At 43.3% G+C, this 20831-nt stretch overlaps 1 long non-coding RNA gene across 1 annotated transcript in view; it reads left to right on the forward strand.

Annotated features, from left to right (window-relative positions):
- Positions 1–895: 895 nt before the first annotated feature.
- The window catches only part of LOC109916806, a 32948-nt gene continuing 13012 nt past the window's right edge, over positions 896–20831 (forward strand). The window contains exons 1-2 of the long non-coding RNA XR_007264082.1: positions 896–2815; positions 17927–18074. This is a non-coding gene — a long non-coding RNA (uncharacterized LOC109916806). The remainder of the gene's footprint in view (positions 2816–17926; positions 18075–20831) is intronic.

Raw genomic sequence — 20831 nt, forward strand, 5'->3', positions numbered from 1 at the left:
TGACAATAAGGATACATGAACACCAACTAGCCACCAAGAGACATGACCAATTCTCACTGGTCTCAATACACACCGACAAAGAAGGATATAAATTCGACTGGGACAACACATCCAAAATAGTACGAGCCAAACAGAGACATGCCAGAGAATTCCTGGAGACCTGGCATTCCAACTAGAACTCCATCAACAAACACATTGAACAGGACCCGATATACAAACCACTGAAAGACAAAACCACCTCAGCAAACTGAGGCATATAAATAACAAGCAGGACAGAGCACCAACGCTTCACCGGAGCGAATTGACGATATTACCTAGCAGGGTGATGAAACGTCTGCAATCAAACACACCGGCTCGGCGAGCAAGTCTACATCCTCATGTAACTGCATGTCACAGTCAGTCCTGGCTAACCAGTTTTCTGCACGCTGGTGGCCACTCAAAGCCCATTTTCAGTTTGTTTCTGGCAAGCTGATAATGGGACAGGGTTATTAAAATCATAGTTATTTCATGCTCCAACTGGAGAAAAATTAATTAATCAATGTGGTTTATAATCAGAAACATGCCCAGAATTAAAATCTCTCCATTAGTTTGTGATGAAAGACTTGGACTTTTAAGTAACATTAGCTGAAGATTTTCATAAAGTAAAATTTATTAGGCAGGACATCCCTTCAAAGGGAATTAATGATATTCTGAAAAACAGCCATACTTAACTGAAAGAGTTAACCATTTCTTGTCTCCACAGGTGCTGCCCGACCTGCTGAGTTTCTCCAGCATTTTCAGTTTTATTTCAGATTTCCAGCATCTGCAATTCAATTTCAATTTGTGTTGTTGAAATTATATTCCTTGTATGACCTCTCTAAACCTATTCTCCATCAGCTGTGGTTCTTACAGTGAAATATCTGCCTGCTCGGCTTAGTGGTATTTGAGTAGTAGCACTTATCTCTGCATTGTTAAGAATCTGCTATAGCATTGTTCCTTTATCAAACATTCTCTATATTAACCTTTATGGTAAATTTATAGGAAAAATGTTATTTAAACATGGGGTTAAAAAAATTGATTACATTTTACTAATTATGCTGAAGAACATTAAAGTTGGGAAATGGAACTCTTTCTGTCAAGGCAATCAATGTCAAAGAGCAATCAAATTAATAATTAGTAATTAGTAGATAGTAAGGTTAGGAGCTTATTAAAAGCCAGGCATTTTTATCCTCATAACATATGCCAGAAATGGATTTCTGTCAATGTCAGAACGTTTTTCATTGCCAGAATCATCAAATTGATAGCCTGACTTAATTGCTGAATTGGGATGGTACAGTTAGGAGGCTCCATAAATACGAGGAACTGGATTCAAACCACCCATTGTACCCTCATTTACGGCTATTTCCTGGGGTTCTAGCAATGATCCCTCGTGTAAGCCTCATTCTAAGACAGACTGAGATTACTTTTCTGGTGGTACTGCTGGTACTGGACCAGCCTCTGATACGTCAACAGCTATTACAGGCAGATTATCTCTCCAGTGCCATGATTTCTGGATGAAAATTCCCCTCAAAGGAGGCAAGAAGCCTGACAGCAGGTAGATCAGTGGGACTGAATCGGTCCCTCTGGAAATAGCTAGAACACAGTTGTCAGCTGGTTGATAGGCTCAACACCATGACCAATAAATTCCACTTGACTGTTTCAGTTTGTTTACCTTACAGAAATGTTTTTGTTTTAATGGTAAATTTTAATCCTTTGCTGCACATTCCAATACACATTAAGCATCTTACGGCATTATTTGAAGAACAAAGTGGTGTTCTCCAGTATCCTCCCCGAGTCAAAACGATCAAAAATAGATTAATTGACAGTTCCTTTCATTCACCATTAGTAACATTATTGATTACACGTTAGGTTTCCTTATTCTTTATGAAACCTATGAAACCTAAGCAACTATTGTTTAAAATATTATTTTAGTAATGGAGAATATATGGGAATACTCCGACACTATCTCATTTCCTCTTGACTTATCTGTCCAATGTTAGGACCAACTCCCAGTGCTGTGACCTCCATTACGAGTAAGGGAAGGAGACAGGACTCAGGGGAATAGTGATCATAGCCATACAGCTGGTATGAACCTGATCCACACCACTGTTCAGCCAACTGAGACAGCCTGTCTTCCAATGAAGCTGAGTTGCTGTGGCAATGTACACTTCTGCATGCATGTTCTAGGGAGTTGTGAAAAGTGGTGGTAAAGACTCCACTTTCTTTGCAATACATTGCTGACAAGGAATCTCTGCCACCTTTACTATCTGCCATTGGCATATGTTGGGAAGACTTACAAGTTGATACACAACACATTTGGAGATGTCTTGAAATGCACCTTTCTGATTCTGATTCCAGTTAACGTCCTGACCAATCAGAGTCAATCTGCTTGGTTTAAAAATTAAACAGAATATGTCTGAACCAGAATTCACTTGCCAACAAATCACTGTCTTCTCAGGCAATAAAAATATTGGTTTTCCTCTTGAATTTGTATTCTTGTGAAATGTCCTGATGAGTGCAAGATGAAATGTTTTGACAAATGTCTTTTTCAGCAATACTCAAGTTCAATATTTTCAAATCTGAAACACAACATCTAATTACTTTGCCCTAACATAATTTTGCAGAGATTAAATGTTGCTCTTAGTGTCTTCCACATGTGCAATTATGGTGTCTTTAAATTTTCAGTTCAAGACCAAGCTTTGAATGAATCACCATCCCTTTCATTAGTGAATGAAGCCCAGTATCTTCTCATAAACATGGCAAGCGTTCTACACATCAAAGAACAATTATTACAACGGTAAGATTTATCCAGGAAGGACACTTCCCTCATCGGGAATAAAACATTGCAAAATAATCCCAAACTAGTGATTGGAACCAGGTGGATCTCATTAACTCTCATTATGAGGTTCTTGATTGATTCATTTAGCCAGGCCAATCACGGAGGTCTTGGCTGACCAATAGAACCAGGAGATTTGAATCTCCTCAATTGAGTACTGAGCTTAGGGAACACCACTCCAGTGTAGGTAATCACAGAGCCTCATGCAGGGCATGTCTGAGCAGAGGAAATCTAGGCCAGACCACAGCAGAACCCCACAACAAAGTCGAGCCTCGGCCAAGTGGATAACAGTTGTTCAGGATCTGGGCCGGCAAGCCATTGAAGTTGCTGTTGGTATGTGGTCTCAAGAACAGTAAAGGAGTTCTACAAGGCCTAACTTGAGTAGAAAAACATGGAGGCGAATACTCAGGAGAATGCACACCTTAGAAAGTTCCACTACATGCCAGTGGAATAATTAAATTGCTTAGTGCCACCCAAATCAGAACTGATTAAAATTAATGTTTCGTTAAATGGTCACCCAGTTGCCATGGAGGTCGCTTTCGGCACTGCTGTATCTGTGGTTGCAGATTCTGTCTTTAACAAGATTCGCTTGGAACTCCAACCTTTAAACTTGTACACGTTCTCAGCCAGACTGAGAACCAATACTGGGGAAATGTTGCAAATTAAGGGTACGAGATAACACAGTGTGGAGCTGGAGGAACACAGCAGGCCAGGCAGCATTCAAGGACCAGGACAGTTGACGTTTTGGGTCGGGACCCTTCTTCAGAAGTGGGAGAGGAGGAAGGGAGCTCTGAAATAAATAGAGAGGAGGGGTGGGGCTGGGGAAGGTAGGTGGGATGGTGATAGGTGAGTGCAGCTAGGGCATGGTTGGGATTGGTCAGTGAGGTGGGAGGAGTGGATAGGTGGGAGAGAAGATGGACAGGTTGTGTCAGGTCAAGGAGGCGGGGATGAGGGAGGGTTGGTCATGGGATGAGATCGGGGTTGGGGAGATTTTGAAACTGGTAAAGTCCACATTGAGACCCATTGGGTTGTAGGCTCTCAAGGCAGAAGGTAATGACTTTGGTTCCAGTCTCCTGTGAGAACCAGTTGGTGCAGTTACCACATGTAGGGTTCTGTTTTGCGATCAGTAATTTGCTGATTTTTAGGTGGTTCGAATTAACCCCAGATCCCTGGTTCTGACACCTGACTTATTTAGGAATATGAAATGAAGAATACAGTAGACAGGTGTTTCAGGGCAAAAGAATCCTCTGCATTTATTTAATACAAAATGTATGTATAATACAAGAAATAAACGCAAATATAATAAACAGTGAAATTGACACAATCAGCTGTAGAGGACAGTAATTAAATACACTATTAAATTAGACATAGGTTAAACACTATTAGAAGCTAAACAGCAATTTTAATTACAAACTTTTATCAGGCGTCCTACCCTTGGGGTTCCTTGCACTGTCACCACCCGCCTTCCCCTCCCTGCGAGCTAGGTTGGAGAATTTGGGGTCTCCAGAGTTTAAGCTCACCACTGGGGAAAAGCACAGTTTTGAAGTACACCTGGCTGTTCCCACTTACCGCATGCAGTGCATCGATGAAGACTTTGGACTGTGTCGGCCTTCAGCCTGGGTTGAGTCTGCTAACGCGGTAGGATGCTTATTTGCATTTATTGGGTGAATACTTGGTTTTCTTTACTTGCTGGTGGTTTTGCAGGCCGGTTTTCACCTCAGGATGTGTTTGAAGCCTTGTGGTGTAGGTCAGGTTGGTGAATTTCGGGATTGGTTGGTTCTCAGGTCTGCTGGTCGTGGTCGGGTGCTACTGGTTCCCTTAGCGCGGAACAGGCCTGGGTCGGTAGTTTTCGGAATTGCTGTTGAGATCCCCCTTCCGGACAGGAAATAGCAGCTGGAATTAGCTGTTGGAATTCTTCTTCTGGGGATCGCTGTTTGGAACACCTCCTGGGAATAGCTGCTGGGGCATTGCTGTCAGGGAGATAGCTGTTTGGGATCCCTCCTCTGGAGATAGCTGTGGGGATAGCTCCTTCAGGTGAGATCGGGGCTTGCAATTATACTGATTGTGGGCCTCATTTCTTTGCACCAAATCTGTGCTTGCCGTTGTGTTACTGGTCTTCCCTTTGAGGTCAATTAGCTTCCTGATAGTTAAGATTATGTGTAAATAGGTTTTGGTTGAAGTTGAATGCCTGATATCTCTATGCATGAATATTGATTGAGGGTGAATATCTGGCATCTGTATAGGCTCCATAATGTCTGTATTGGGTAACCTCAGGTGTAAAAGTTAGTTTCGGTCTAGAGTGTAAGGTTTAGTTGATTGCTATCTCAGAGTGGAGGTGTAAATTGTTGCAGAGTTCCAGCTAAACTCAAAGCAAGCTGGAAGAACAACACCTCATTTTCCGCATGCAGCCCTCCGAACTTAATATTGAGTTCAATAATTTTAGGGCCTAAACTCTCCCATGTCCTAGCCCCCTACCCCATACACCAGGCCTTATTATCACATAGACTGCCATTACACACTACCTATTCTTAGTCACTAACAGTCCCCATTAACAGCTATTCGCCCTCCTAGCCAGATCGTTATCAACTCCTTTGTCTATCCAACTGCTCTTCTCTCTCTTCAGGCTCTATCCTATCATTTACTCACTACTTCATCCCCCTCCCTATTTTCTGCATATAAACCAACATTTTCCCAGCTACCATCAGCTGTGAGGAAGGGTCACCAGACCCGAAACATGAACTCTGATTTTTTTCTTCACAGATGCTGCCAAATCTGCTGAGCGTTTCCAGCAACTGCTGTTATTGTTGTTGTTGTTGAGGTTGTAAATTGGACTTCCAAGTTGAACAATAGTCCCAGACAAAAATCATACTGGCTCTGTGTGTATTTGTTGTAGCTTGAGCTCAGGATCTCGTCCAGTATTTTAGATGATGGAGACTTTTGCTCAATCCTTCACATTGATGTAGTAAAAGGTTCTGGCCCAAGCCTATTGGGACAGAATTGGTTGAGCAAGATTCACCCTAATGGGTTCAACATTTTTCGATTGGAAAATGGCTGCCTCAGTGAAGTCCTAGGGAAATACCCAGGAGTTTTTCCAGAAGGGCCTGGAACTATCAAAGGGGCCAAAGCCATTTTACATGTTGACCAGGAAGCAATTCTGAGATTTTTCAAGGCCAGCCCAGTGTCTTTTGCCTTGTGGGCAAAATGGAGGTGGAAATCAGGAGGCTGGAGAGCGAAGGAATCATCAAACCAGTGCAATTTACAGAATGGGCAGCACCGGTCATATAGATTATAAAACCTGATGGCTCTGTTCGCACTTGTGGGGATTTTAAGCAAACAGCAAACCACTTTTCGCAGCTGAATAAATACCCGATCCCTCGCATAGAACATAGAACACAGAACATTACAGCGCAGTACAGGCCCTTCGGCCCTCGATGTTGCGCCGACCTGTGAAACCAATCTGAAGCCCATCTAACCTAAACTATTCCATTATCATCCATATGTTTATCCAATGACCATTTAAATGCCCTTAAAGTTGGCGAGTCTACTACTTTTGCAGGCAGGGCATTCCACGCCCTTACTACTCTCTGAGTAAAGAACCTACCTCTGACATCTGTCCTATATCTATCACCCCTCAATTTAAAGCTATGTCCCCTCGAGCTAGCCATCACCATCTGAGGAAAAAGGCTCTTGCTGTCCACCCTATCTAATCCTCTGATCATCTTGTATGTCTCTATTAAGTCACCTCTTAACCTTCTTCTCTCTAACGAAAACAGCCTCAAGTCCCTCAGCCTTTCCTCATAAGACCTTCCCTCCATACCAGGCAACATCCTGGTAAATCTCCTCTGCACCCTTTCCAATGCTTCCACATCCTTCCTATAATGCGGTGACCAGAACTGTACGCAATACTCCAAGTGCGGCCGCACCAGAGTTTTGTACAGCTGCAACATGACCTCATGGCCCCGAAACTCAATCCCTCTACCAATAAAACCTAACACACCGTACGCCTTCTTAACAACCCTATCAACCTGGGTGGCAACTTTCAGGGATCGATGCACACGGACACCGAGATCTTTCTGCTCATCCACTCTACCAAGAATCTTACCATTAGCCCAGTACTCTGTATTCCTGTTACTCCTTCCAAAGTGAATCACCTCACACTTTTCCGTATTAAACTCCATTTGCCACCTCTCAGCCCAGCTCTGCAGCTTATCTATGTCCCTCTGTAACCTGCAACATCCTTCCGCACTATCCACAACTCCACCGACTTTAGTGTCATCCGCAAATTTACTAACCCATCCTTCTACGTCCTCATCCAGGTCATTTATAAAAATGACAAACAGCAGTGGCCCCAAAACAGATCGCCACGGTACACCACTAGTAACTGAACTCCAGGATGAACATTTCCCATCAACCACCACCCTCTGTCTTCTTACAGTTAGCCAATTTCTGATCCAAACTGCTAAATCACCCTCAATCCCATGCCTCCGTATTTTCTTCAATAGCCTACCGTGGGGAACCTTATCAAACGCTTTACTGAAATCCATATACACCACATCAACCGCTTTACCCTCATCCACCTGTTTGGTCACCTTCTCAAAGAACTCAATAAGGTTTGTGAGGCACGACCTACCCTTCACAAAACCGTGTTGACTATCCCTAATCAAATTATTCCTTTCTAGATGATTATAAATCCTATCTCTTATAATCCTTTCCAACACTTTACCCACAACCGAAGTAAGGCTCACTGGTCTATAATTACCAGGGTTGTCTCTACTCCCCATCTTGAACAAGGGGACAACATTTGCTATCCTCCCGTCTTCTGGCACTATTCCTGTAGACAATGACGACATAAAGATAAAAGCCAAAGGCTCTGCAATCTCCTCCTTAGCTTCCCAGAGAATCCTAGGATAAATCCCATCTGGCCCAGGGGACTTATCTATTTTCACACTTTCCAGAATTGCTAACACCTCCTCCTTATGAACCTCAATTCCGTCTCGTCTAATAGCCTGTATCTCAGTATTCTCCTCGACAACATTATCTTTTTCCTGTGTGAATACTGACGAAAAATATTCATTTAGCGCCTGTCCTATCTCTTCGAACTCCACGCACAGCTTCCCACTACTGTCCTTGACTGGCCCTAACCTTACTCTAGTCATTCTTTTATTCCTGACATACCTATAGAAAGCTTTAGGGTTTTCCTTGATTCTACCTGCTAAAGACTTCTCATGTCTCCTCCTGGCTCTTCTTAGCTCTCTCTTTAGGTCCTTCCTGGCTAACTTGTAACTCTCAAGCGCCCTAACTGAGCCTTCACGCCTCATCTTTACATAAGCCTCCTTCTTCCTCTTGACAAGAGATTCAACTTCTTTAGTAAACCATGGTTCCCTCGCTCAACCACTTCCTCCCTGCCTGACAGGTACATACTTATCAAGGACATGCAGCAGCTGTTCCTTGAACAAGCTCCACATTTCAATTGTGCCCAGCCCCTGCAGTTTCCTTCTCCATCCTATGCATCCTAAATCTTGCCTAATCGCCTCATAATTGCCTTTCCCCCAGCTATAACTCTTGCTCTGCGGTGTTTTCCTATCCCTTTCCATCGCTAAAGTAAACGTAACCGAATTGTGGTCACTATCACCAAAGTGCTCACCTACCTCCAAATCTAACACCTGGCCTGGTTCATTACCCAGTACCAAATCCAATGTGGCCTCACCTCTTGTTGGCCTATCTACATACTGTGTCAGGAAAGCCTCCTGCACACATTGGACAAAAACTGACCCATCTAAAGTACTCGAACTATAGTGTTTCCAGTCAATATTTGGAAAGTTAAAGTCCCCCATAACAACTACCCTGTTACTTTCGCTCCTATCCAGAATCATCTTTGCAATCCTTTCCTCTACATCTCTGGAACTTTTTGGAGGCCTATAGAAAACTCCCAACAGGGTGACCTCTCCTTTCCTGTTTCTAACCTCAGCCCATACTACCTCAGTAGACAAGTCCTCATCAAACGTCCTTTCTGCCACCGTAATACTGTCCTTGACTAACAATGCCACACCTCCCCCTCTCTTACCACCTTCCCTGATCTTACTGAAACATCTAAACCCCAAAACCTGCAACAACCATTCCTGTCCCTGCTCTATCCATGTCTCCGAAATGGCCACAACATCGAAGTCCCAGGTACCAACCCATGCTGCAAGTTCACCCACCTTATTCCGGATGCTCCTGGCGTTGAAGTAGACACACTTCAAACCACCTTCCTGCCTGCCGGTACACTCCTGCGACCTTGTACGCAAAGTTGGTGGGGGGGAGAGGGGGTGCTATCCTTTACGAAGCTGGGGATGAGCCACGCCTACCTGCATTTGCGACTGGATGAGGAGTCTCAGAAGTACGCTACAATTTACGCCCATAAGAGTTTATATCTATGTACAAGACTGCCATTTGGGGTGTCATCAGCATGCGCTCTTTTCCAGCAGACCAGGGCTAACCCAGGTTGCCATTTATCTCGATGACTTACTAAGAGAACTTGGACATAGTGCGTAAATGTTTCTCCCAGGCAGGCGTGCACTTTTGAAGGGATAATGTGTGTTCCAGGCGCTCTAAGTGACCTACTTGGGTTACAGAGTCAACAAAGCTGTGTTACACCCACTGGAAGAGAAAGTGAGGGTAATTAAAGGAACCCCAGCTCCCACATCTGTACCAGAGCTTAGGTCTTTCGTTGGTTAGAAAAAGTATTACAGAAAATTCATACGTAACCTGGCCTCCTCCTTGGCACCCTTACAACTGTTATTGAAAAAGAGTCAGCCTTGGAAATGGTCGTGTAGCCAAGAAACAGCCTTTAGGGAAGTGAAAAAGCAGCTATCGTCCTCTAAGGTGTTGGTTCACTACGATCCAAAGTGAGAAGTAGTGCTGACACACGATGCCCCCACACGGTATCAGGGTGGTGTAGGCTCACTGGTGGCCCAACGGAGAGAAATGCCCAATAGCATATGCTTTGATTGATGCCAAATGCAAATATGCCCAGATAGAGAAGGAAGGTTTGGTGGTCATCTTTTGTGTGAGGAAGTTCCATCTGTACCTTTATGGACGGGAATTTGTCATAGTAACAGATCACAAACCCCTGCTAGGACTATTGAAGGAAGACAAGGCAGTACTGCCCATAGCTTCCAGTAGAATTCAGCGTTGGGCCCTTATGCTCAGTGTGTACAGGTACAAGCAAGAACACCATCCAGGAAGCCAATTGGCTAATGCGGATGCCCCGAGCCGCTCCCACTGGCTGATACTCCGTTTTGGAAGAATCTGTTTCGGTTTTAAACTTTCTGGACACCCTTCCAGTCACTGCGGGCAATGTCTGTCTGTGAGCACAAAAAGATCTGGTCCTAACAAAACTGAACCAGCTGATGGTAATGGAGGAAACTGAAGGGCCCCACAACCAGGATTGAAACCTTTTTGGACCTGCCGAGACTAGATCGCCGTAGAGGATGGCATATTACCATGGGGAGCAAGAGTGATTGTCCCAAGTAAAGGTCTGGCAGATACTGGCTGAATTCCACCAGGGTCATCCAGGGGTTTCCAAGATGAAGATGCTGGCAAGAAGCTATGTCTGGTGGCCAGGGTTGGATGCCAACATAGCTGTGTTGGTGGGGAAGTACCCACAGTGCCAACAAGGTCAAAAATTGCCACCAACAGCACCTCCACATTCGGGGGAATGGCTGGTAAACCCTGGACTCAGTTGCATGTCAACTATGTCGGACCTTTCACAGTCTCAATATTCCTGCTCATTGTGGACGCCCATTCAAAATGCTGGACGTGAATAAAATTTGTTCAGCAAACTCAAACATGACAGTTGAGAAGTTGTGAGCATCGTTCGTAATACACAGACTCCTGGGAGTGCTAGTCACAGACAATGGGACATCTTTTACCATCAGGGAATTCAAAGATTTCCTGAAGTTCACTGGCATTAGGCACATAAGGACAGCTCGAAACCATCTGTCATCCAATAGTCCAGCTTAAAGAAGCAGCCGACAACGTCAGTTGAGACCACCAAACTATGCCGGTTCCTTTTCAATTGTAGGACCACCCCATTTGCAACACCAGGGATGGCTCCAGCAAAGTTGCTGATGGGGAGAAGACTCTGCACCAGAGTAAACCTGATATTTCCAGACCTGGGAGGGAGGGTGAAATGGCAGCAGGAACGCCAATGGCGGCCAAATGCCTCCTCTAAGCGAGAGACACAGTTTAATTTAGGGGATGAAGTTTGGTGCCGGAACCATGGAAATGGCCCTGTATGGGTACGAGGTGAGGTTGACGCAAGGTCAGCTCCTGTGACTTACAAAGATTCAGGTAGGTGATACAGGTCAGAACTGTGGATCACCTGAAAGCCGTTACCTCACAAACGGGGCAGGAGCAAAACCGAAGGCCGGGCAGAAACCGCAGGTGCTCCCTCCCCATCTAGTGTCGGGGAAACCTCAGAATACAAAATGGATGCAGCCTCAATTCAATTGCCGACAGAAGAAGAGGAGGAGACTCTTCCAGACTGTTCCACACGCAAGAGATAGTCCACAGTTGGTACACATTACCTGTGTCCGCGTCCGAGTCGAAGAAACCGGACCTGGGGCGAAAGTGTCGCAGGAGAAGCTACAAGTGAAAGGCCAGGCAAGGATGGGGAGGATGTAGTGACTGGATCCAGGTGGACCTTGTGAGCTATGAGGTTCTTGATTGGAGTTGCTGACACAGGCCAATCATGGAAGCCTTGGCTGACCAATATATCCAGGAGATTGGAATCTCCTCAGGTGAGGGCTGACTCTGAGCTGTCTGGCCATAGCCAGCGTACTGTGCACTAGTAAATAAAGGGTGACTTGGTGATGGGATACTGACCTCTGTGCAGTTATTTCACAAACATATAGTAATGAAAAGCTATCAAGTTAAGGCATTTGGAATACTTTCAGTTTAGTTCTTTTAGTGAGAAAGGAATTTTTCAGCATGGACATTTAGCTCCACATGACATTAAGAAGCAGCTGAGTACACTGAATAGTGAAGGTTGCGACTCCTGATAACATCCTGGTTGCATTATATAAGACTGATACACTAGACCTAGCTAGCCCTTAGCCAAACTATTCCAATGTAGTTATGTTATTGACTTCACCAATGCAGAAAATTGTCCTATCCACAAATACAACAGCAAGTCTAGCCCAACTAATTATCATTCTATCCGCTTTCTCCCAATCAACTTAAAATGATGAACGAAGTATAAGGTTCTGTAAAGTAACAAGTACTCACCTACTCACTGATGTGAAACTTGAGATCGTCTAATCAAATCCAGACCTCATCACAACCTTGACTCAAATGAGCTGAATGCCAAAGAATAGGTGGCAGAATCAAATGTTGGCATGAAGAGGGGTTTGACCCACAACTGACACCACATATCATCAAGAAACCAAGCAAAACTGAAGTCAGTGCAAATGCTCATGTTTGCAATTATATGTGACACAAAAGGAAGTAAAGTGATGCAGCAAAGAAACAGGCCCTTTGGCCCACCATGTCTATGCTGACTAACAAACATCAAACTACTTTAATCCCATTTACTGCACTTGTTCCATAGCCTGCTATGCCCCAGTATTTTAAGTACTTATCAGATGCTTCATAAATGTTTCAAAAGTACCTGCCTCCAATCTCCCTCTCAAGTAACATGTGCCATATATCTGCCACCCTCCAGGTGAAAAAAAGTTTTCACAGATCTTCTCTAAACCACTTGCTCCTCACCTTAAACTTATGACTTCTAGTCTTAGACTCATCAGCCACGGGAAGATGTTCACACAAACTAGTCTGTCCATGCCTCATAATTTTGTATTTTTCAATCAGATCCCCCATCAGCCTCCTCTGCTCCAAGGAAAACAAACCCAGCCTATCCAGTCTCTTCTCATAACTGAGACTTTTCATCCCAGGCATCATCTTGGTGAATCTCCCCTGCACCCTCTCCAGTGCAATCACGTCCTACCATGTGGCAACCAGAACTGCGCATTTCACCTGTGGCCTAAGCAATGTTTTATAAAATTGTAACAAAACTTCCTTGCTCCTATGTTCTACATCCCATATGCCTTCTTCAGCACCCTGTCTCCCTGTGCTGACGTCTTCAGGGATCTGTGGATGTGTAAACCAAGGTCCCTTTGTTTCTTAGTACTACCTAGGAACCTACCATTCATTATGTATATCCTTTCCTTATTCAACCTTCCAAAATGCATCACCTCACACCTATCAGGATTAAAATCTATCTGCCATTGCTCTGCCCAATTTACCAGCTGATCAATATCAGACACTCCCAATTCTTGTGTCATCTGCAAGCTTACTAATTGAATCTTCTATATGTACGTCCAAGTTGTTAACATATGTAGAAAACAGCAAAACTCTTGGGACCAATCTCTGGGGTACAATGCTGATCACAGGCTTCCAATTACAAAAAGGACCCTTCACCATCACCCATTGCCTCCTATTTGTAAGCCAATTTTGGATCCAGTTAGCCTACTTGCCTTGGATCCTGTGGGCTTTTACCTTTTGGAGCAGCCTTCAATGTCCTTGTTGAAGGCCTTACTGAAGTCCATGTGGACCACATAAATTGCACTAACCTCATCAGTGTACTTACTTTTAGAAAACGCTCAATTAAATTAATCAGACAGGATCTCCCTCTAGGTGCAGATACTTTAAGTGTTGTTACAGAGTAAAACATATAGGTAAGCATGGGAATATAGTTTAAAAAGTCCAGAATGACAATAAAATTGACTATAACGTACTTACGTTTTAGAAGTTATAGTCCTTTTCCAACATGAGTCCGTGCCCGCTGGCTACAGAACATAAGGCAACGCTACCTCCAAACTCTGGCCTCCGTCCAAGTCTGGCTCTGCTGCCGCTCTGGGATCCAGCCCGCGTTCACTTCGGGATAGGCCCGCATGCTCCAGGAGTCGGCCCTCAACTCGGCCTGCACTCACTCTGCTGTCGTCGCTCCCAGACTCGGCCCCGGCCCATGTTTGCTCTGCTGCCATCCCTCTGGGACTCGGTCTGTGACTCGGCCCGTGCTCGCTCTTCTGCCGTTGCGGGACTTGGTCTGCGTGCTTAGCTCCCACCCGGGCTCCAGTCGTAACTCTTCTCCCTTGACTCCATTATCCAGGTAGGAGTAGTTAAAAGTTGCAGGAGGGGGAAAGAAAAAATACTGCAAAGAGGAGAAAAAAAGGAGAAAGCAAAAGGAACTGGCGAGCAGAGGAGCTTGTTCTTGTCCCAAATGCAAAGCTTCATTAAAAACCGAAAGAACTGCAAATGCTGTAAATCAGAAACAAAAACAGAATTTGCTGGAAGACTTCGGCAGGTCTGGCAGCATGTGTGAAGGAAAAATCAGATTTAAGATTTTGGGTCCAGTGACTCTTCCTCAGTTCTGATGGTAGCTGGGAAAACGTTGGTTTATATGCAGAAAATAGGGAGGGTGCTGGGGTAAGGAGTAAACGATAGGATAGAGCCCAAAGAGAGAGAAGAGCAGCTGAATAGACAAAGGAGTTGATAACGATCTGACTGGGAGGGTGAATAGCTGTTAATTGCAACTGTTAGTGACTAACAATAGGTAGTGTGTAATGGCAGGCTACTTGATTACAAGGCCTGGTGTGATAGATAGGGGGCTAGGACATAGGAGAGTTTAGGCCCTAAAATTATTGAACTCGATATTGGGTCTGGAGGGCTGCAGGTCCCCAAGCAGAAAATTATGTGTTGTTCTTCCAGCTTGCGTTGAGCTTCGCTGGAACACTGCTGCAAGCCAGAGACAGAGATGTTGGCCAGAGAAGAGAGTGATGTGTTAAAGTGGCAGGCAACGGGTAGCGCAGGGTCTTTTTTGCAGACAGAAAGTAGATATTCTGCGAAGCGGTCACCCAGTCTACACTTCGTTTCGCCGGTGCTGTGAGGCTGTGGGGGGTGTTGGGGGTAAAGGAAGTGTGGACCAGGGCATCCCGGAGGGAATGGTCCCTGTGGAAGGGAGGGGAGGGGAAAATGTGTCTGGTGGTGGCATCTTGCTGGAGGTGGCGGAAATGGCGTTGGATGATCTTCTGGATGTGGATGCTGGTGGGATGGTAGGTAAGGACAAGGGGGACCCTACCGCTGTTGCGGGAGGGAAGAGACGGGGTGAGGGCGGAAGTGCGGGTGATGGGTCAGACCCAGTTGAGCGCCCTGTCAACAACGGTGCTGGGAAATCCTCAGTTGAGGAAGAGGGTGGACATTTCGGAGACTCCCTTGTCAAAGTTGGCCTCATCTGAATATATGCAACAAAGATGGAGGAACGAGAGAATGGGATGGAGTCTTTACAGGAAGCAGGGTGTAAGGATGTTTAGTCTGGGTAGCTGTGGGAGTCAGTAGGTTTATAGTGGATATTAGTGGCCAGTCTATCCACAGAAATGGAAACAGATGTTGAGGAAGGGAAGGGAGGAGTCAGAGATAGACCAGGAGAAAGTGAGAACGGGGTGGAAATTGGAACCGAAATCGATTAACTTTTCCAATTCCAGACAAGAGAAGGAAGCAGCACCGATGATATCATTGATATATCAGAGAAAGAGTTGTGGGTAGGGGCTGGAATATGACTGGAACAAGGAATGTTCCACATACCCCACGAAGAGACAAGCATAAATGGAGCCCATGGCCACCTCTCTAACCTGAAAAAGCTTCAAAGCTGACCTCAAAGCTTCATTTCCTGACCACTGATGTCAGACTAACTGGTCTGAAATTACCTAGCCTATCCCTGCTTCCCTTCAGACCTCTGGCATTTTGCCTGTGGCCAGTGTAATATTAAATATATCTGCCAGGGGCCCCAGCAATCTCCTCCCTTGCCTTCCCTTGTAGCCTGGGATACATCTCATCAGGCCCTGGGGGATTTATGCACCTGCATGCCCACTAAAACATCAAATACTTCCTCCTAATGTTTTCTCGATCCTCACCATCCCAATGGATATCTCCAACTGTAAGATCTTTCTCCTCTGCGAATACAGATGACAAGTATTTATTTAAGACCTCACCTATGTCCACAGGCTCCATGCACAGGCTGCCCCTCTCTAATGGATCACACTCATTCCCTGGTAATCCTCTTATTCTTAATGTATTTATAAAAAGCCTTAAGGTTTTCCTTGATCCCATCTGCCAATGATATTTCATGGCCCTTCTTTGTCCTCCTAATTTCCTTTTTAAGCAATCTCCTACACTCTCTATACTTTTGAAGGGCCTCCCTTGTTTTTGAATGTGCTCTGCCTGACACATGCTTCCTTCTTTTTCAAACTCTCAATAACCCTTGACATCCAGATTTTCCTGGACTTGCTGCCCTCGTGCTTCACCCTTAGAGGAACATGCTGTCCCTGAACTCTCACCATACTATTTTTAAAAGACTCCAACTTTCCAAATGTAAACTTATCTGCAAGTAGCTGCTCCCCATGTATATTTGCCAGATCCTGTCTAATGAAATTGAAATCAGTTTTCCTGCAATTCAGACACTTAACTTCTGCACTATCTTTATCCCTTTCTATAATTACTTTGAAACTTACAGAGTTATGATTACTATCCCCAAAATGCTTGCCCACTGAAACTTCAACCACTTGACCAGTTTCGTACCCTAGGATTAGATCAAGCATTGCCCTATCTCTAGTAGGACTGTGCACTGGCACAAAAAGCTGGCCTGGCTGTACATTAAGAATTCCACCCAGTTTAATCCTTTTACACTAAGATGATCCCAGTTAATGTTAGCAAAATTGAAGTCTCTACAACTATAATCCTGTTTCTGTCACACCTTTCTATGATTTGCCTACATGTTTGCTCCTCTACCTACCTCTGAATGTTGGAGGCCTGTAGAACAATCAATTTAAATAGTTGCGGTTTTGGCTGACTCTGTTCGAGGACGTTGCCACAAGAGTTTTTAAAATTTTTTTGTGGGATTTGATAATCACTGTGCAGATCAGTTTGTGCTGCCCATCCCTAATTGCCCATGATGTGAGTATCTTTCCAGGCCTTTTGCAGAAGGCAGTTAAGTGTAAACCACTGTGCTGTGGATTTGAAGTCATACCTTGGCCAGATTGGACAAGGATTGCTGATTTCCAGTCTCAAGGTACTGAGGCTACCTTTCAACTTCATCAGCTGTAGCTAGATTTAAACCCATGTTCCCAATCACTAGCCTGGGCCTCATCGTTACTAGTCCAGCAACATTGCCACTATGACATGTTTCCCCATGGAGTTTTTCAGCTACTTTATATTTAGCTTTGATCCCTTAAATCATAAAATCAAGAGTTAGACTTCTCACTAGTATATGCTACATAACTCAGCCTACATAAAGATGTCCATGCTAGTCCAGAGCAGGAACTAAAGAACATTCAAGCTTGGGTAAACATGTGACAGGTACCATTTACCTTGCCAGCTAATGATCACCTTTAAAAAAACAACAATCAAATCTTCTTTCTCTGACATTAACATCACCATTTTCATTAAGTTCTGAACCAGCAACATCCTAACGAAACAGTGGAATCTCAGATATATTATGGTTGTGACATTTATAAATTGTTGTTTCTTGATTAGTAAAGAAAGGGTGTTTTTCAACTTTTCAATAACACATCTCACTTGGTGATATTATTTTTCAATGGCTTCTAAGGTTGTTATAGTAAGAGGCTACTGAATTCTAAAAATAAGACATTTTTCAAAATAAGGAAACATTTCTACAAATTCACTGTATCCTATTTATGACAAACAAGGGCTATCTTTATAGCTTTCCCTTAGTGTAGAGTACAAGTTTATAGAAATAGACCTGGAATGTCGGATGCAGCACAAACACTTTTGTATTGCAATATGCTGTGAATTTGAATCAACTACAGAAATCTTCATAATAATTGCTTTCTTTTTGTGCTGAATTTTGGGATAGTAGTAGAAAACATTTTAGCAAATTAATTGTGACCAATTTATTAAAAGTTATGGGCGCATTTCAGTATTTATGGTTTTAGAAAATGATTATCTGAGGTATTTTGCTAGATTACATTATCACAATTCCAAATGATTGTGAATGTGATTGTCTTTCTGCGCTAGAGATGGAACAAGTGTTTCTAATTCTCCTGAAGGATTAACAACTGAAGAGCTAATCCATCGTTTCCGTGCCAACCTTGTGATAAGTGCATTGAGGCCTTATGAAGAAGATGACTGGGCTGAAATAGATATAGATGGTGTATCTTTCCAGGTAAATAGTCATTTTCACTTCCGCTTTTAAATATATTTGTAAAGAAGTTTGAATATGTCTGTCACAATCCAGATGTTTCACTTCAAAGTCTACAAAATAAAGAGAAGCTCTTCTTTCCAGCTTGTAGCTAGAGATTTACAAACACTGAAGAATCAGTGTTCTGATAAAGAGTCACTAGACTTGAAACGTTAACTCTGCTTTCTCCCACAGATGCTACCGGACCTGCTGAGTTTCTCCAATAGTATCTGTTTTGTTTCAAATCTCCAGCATATGGACTTCTTTGTTTTATTCCACTGTAGGATTTATTTAGTCCATGGACACAATGAATAACCGCAGCAAAGCCTTTAAAAAGGATTGACCATGTTAGCAATTAAGTATTCCATTCATTCTCCAGGCGTCAGATTACCTATCACAGCATAAGATAGCAAATAGTAAAACTGAGACATTTTTACATATTATTTCTGAAGTTTGGAACTGTTTGCTTATAGTACATGGAGACACCTAATAATTAATAGTGATAACACAGTGTGGAGCTGGAGGAACGCAGCAGGCCAGGCAGCATTAGAGGAGCAGGAAAGTTGACGTTTTGGGTCGGGATCCCTTATTTTTCTACTCCTCTGTTGCTGCCTGGCCTGATGTGTTTCTCCAGCTCCACACTGTGATATCTCTGACTCCAGCATCGGCAGTTCTTACTATCTCTAATAATTAATAGTGTTGTTTTTGTATTCAAACGAGGTCTCTTTGTGTTTGATCTATTCAGACTTTTTACATTTCTTAGAACTGTCCACAAAGTTGCTACCACTCCACAACCATAACAGGCCTTCTTTCCCACGATAAGTTATGCGATCAAAGCAGAAGTAGGTGGCATTATGCTTGTTTATATAAAAGCAGACAATTTAGAAAGTTCATTGGATCACTGTAGCATCCCCCTGACATTTAAATTTGCTGTCACCAGAAACTTTCCATATACTGCGTATACTGTGAATGGGCAGTCGTTAACCATGCATCGCCATCACCTCACCTGATTACAATTTTTCCACCTAAGTTTCTGCACACATTTCTCAGCATCCAGATCTCTAATAATAGGAGTCATATCATGGTTTCTGCTACTTCTAGCATCTGGCAGTTAGGCTGTCTCGTGTATCAGATTTAAATGGCATTCTCAATGTCAGATACAATTCAAAATTCACCTTCTCTGACATAAATTCTACTGTTTTGGCTATTTCATTCAACATCTTTGGGTTTTGTTGACTGTTGCTCTGAATGGACTGGATATGTTGGGTGCTGAATATACTGGAACACCTAGGTTTCTCTGAGATTCATACTTAGCAATTTTACATCCCGCCATCGATGCAGTGCATCTATCACTTTTCCTTCCTGTGTGCAATATTTCCATGTGTTGTTTTAAATATCACCTGCAATTGTTCTACCCATTTATAAACTTTGTCCAGCCCATTTTGTAATTTCTGAGCATCTTCTTCCAATTCCAATACACCTTTTTTGCAAATTTGATGACTTCACCTTTTTGAACCTTACTGAACTTCTGAATACATGTAAATTAGAAGCAGTTGTGATCACAGTACTAAATTTAAAAATAATGAAAGAACTGCGGATATTGGAAATCAGAAACAAAAACAGACATTGCTGGAAAATCTCAGCAGATCTGGCAGCGTCTGTGCTGATTAATGCTGCTCATTAGGTTGTTTTGTTTTATTATTAATCATGGGATATAAGCATCACTGGGAAGACCATCATCTCTATTAATTCTTGAGAAGGTGGTAGTAAGCCTCTTTCTTAACCCACCAAAATCCATGTGACCAACCATCTTAAGTAGAACCACAGTGTTATTAGGGAGGGAGTTCTAGCATTTTTTTCCAGAACAATAAAGAAATAGCATTAAAGTTCCACGCCAAGATGAACAGGAGGTCCTCAAGTCAGTGCCTAATAATTAATTTCACTGATTCACTTGGAGTAGAAGCAGGACTAATTGATCTGTCTCTGCACGTGTTTGATTTGTCAGTCTATTTGAATATTGTCACCTTGTTAATCTGTTTCCAGTTGTCTGGTAACACTCCACTGACTAATATTTATGATTGCCAGTTCCTCAGAAATCTGCAATCTCGTTTTGAAATGTTATTACTTTTTAATTGCCCCACATTGTACCAGAATTCAAGGTACTTCATATTGTTGCTTAGTCCTAAAGTAGAAAAACGGAAGGAAATGATTTTGTAATGTGTATGTTAAAAATGTATTGTTTTTAAAAGACAACAGGAATGTTCAAGAACAGTTGCTAAATATGTGCTGCAGGTGTTACTTGTCACTTCTCAGCCCAAACTGGAATGTTCACGTCTTGATACATACTGACACACACTGCTCCAGTGTCTGAAGAGTCACGATCTGTACTGAACCCTGTGCAATCATCAGCAAACATCCCCATTTCTCAGCTTATGTTGGAAAGAAGGTCATTGACAGGAACAGCAATAGCTTTAACTAAAAATAGGATGTCAACCTGGTGTCGCTACAGCATGGTACTACGTGCATGTTAAATGACAGAAACAATGTGCTCTGGGCAGATTTAAGCAATACCACAACCAATGATAGTAGGAACTGCTGATGCTGGAGAATCTGAGATAACAAGGTGTAGAGCTGGATGAACACAGCAGGCCAAGCAGCATCAGAGGAGCAAGAAAGCTGACGTTTCGGGTCTGGACCTTTCTGAAGAAGGGTCCAGACCTGAAACATCAGCTTTCCTGCTCC

The sequence above is a fragment of the Rhincodon typus genome, chromosome 2 (assembly GCF_021869965.1).
Source record: "Rhincodon typus isolate 14 chromosome 2, sRhiTyp1.1, whole genome shotgun sequence".
NCBI lineage: Eukaryota > Metazoa > Chordata > Chondrichthyes > Orectolobiformes > Rhincodontidae > Rhincodon > Rhincodon typus.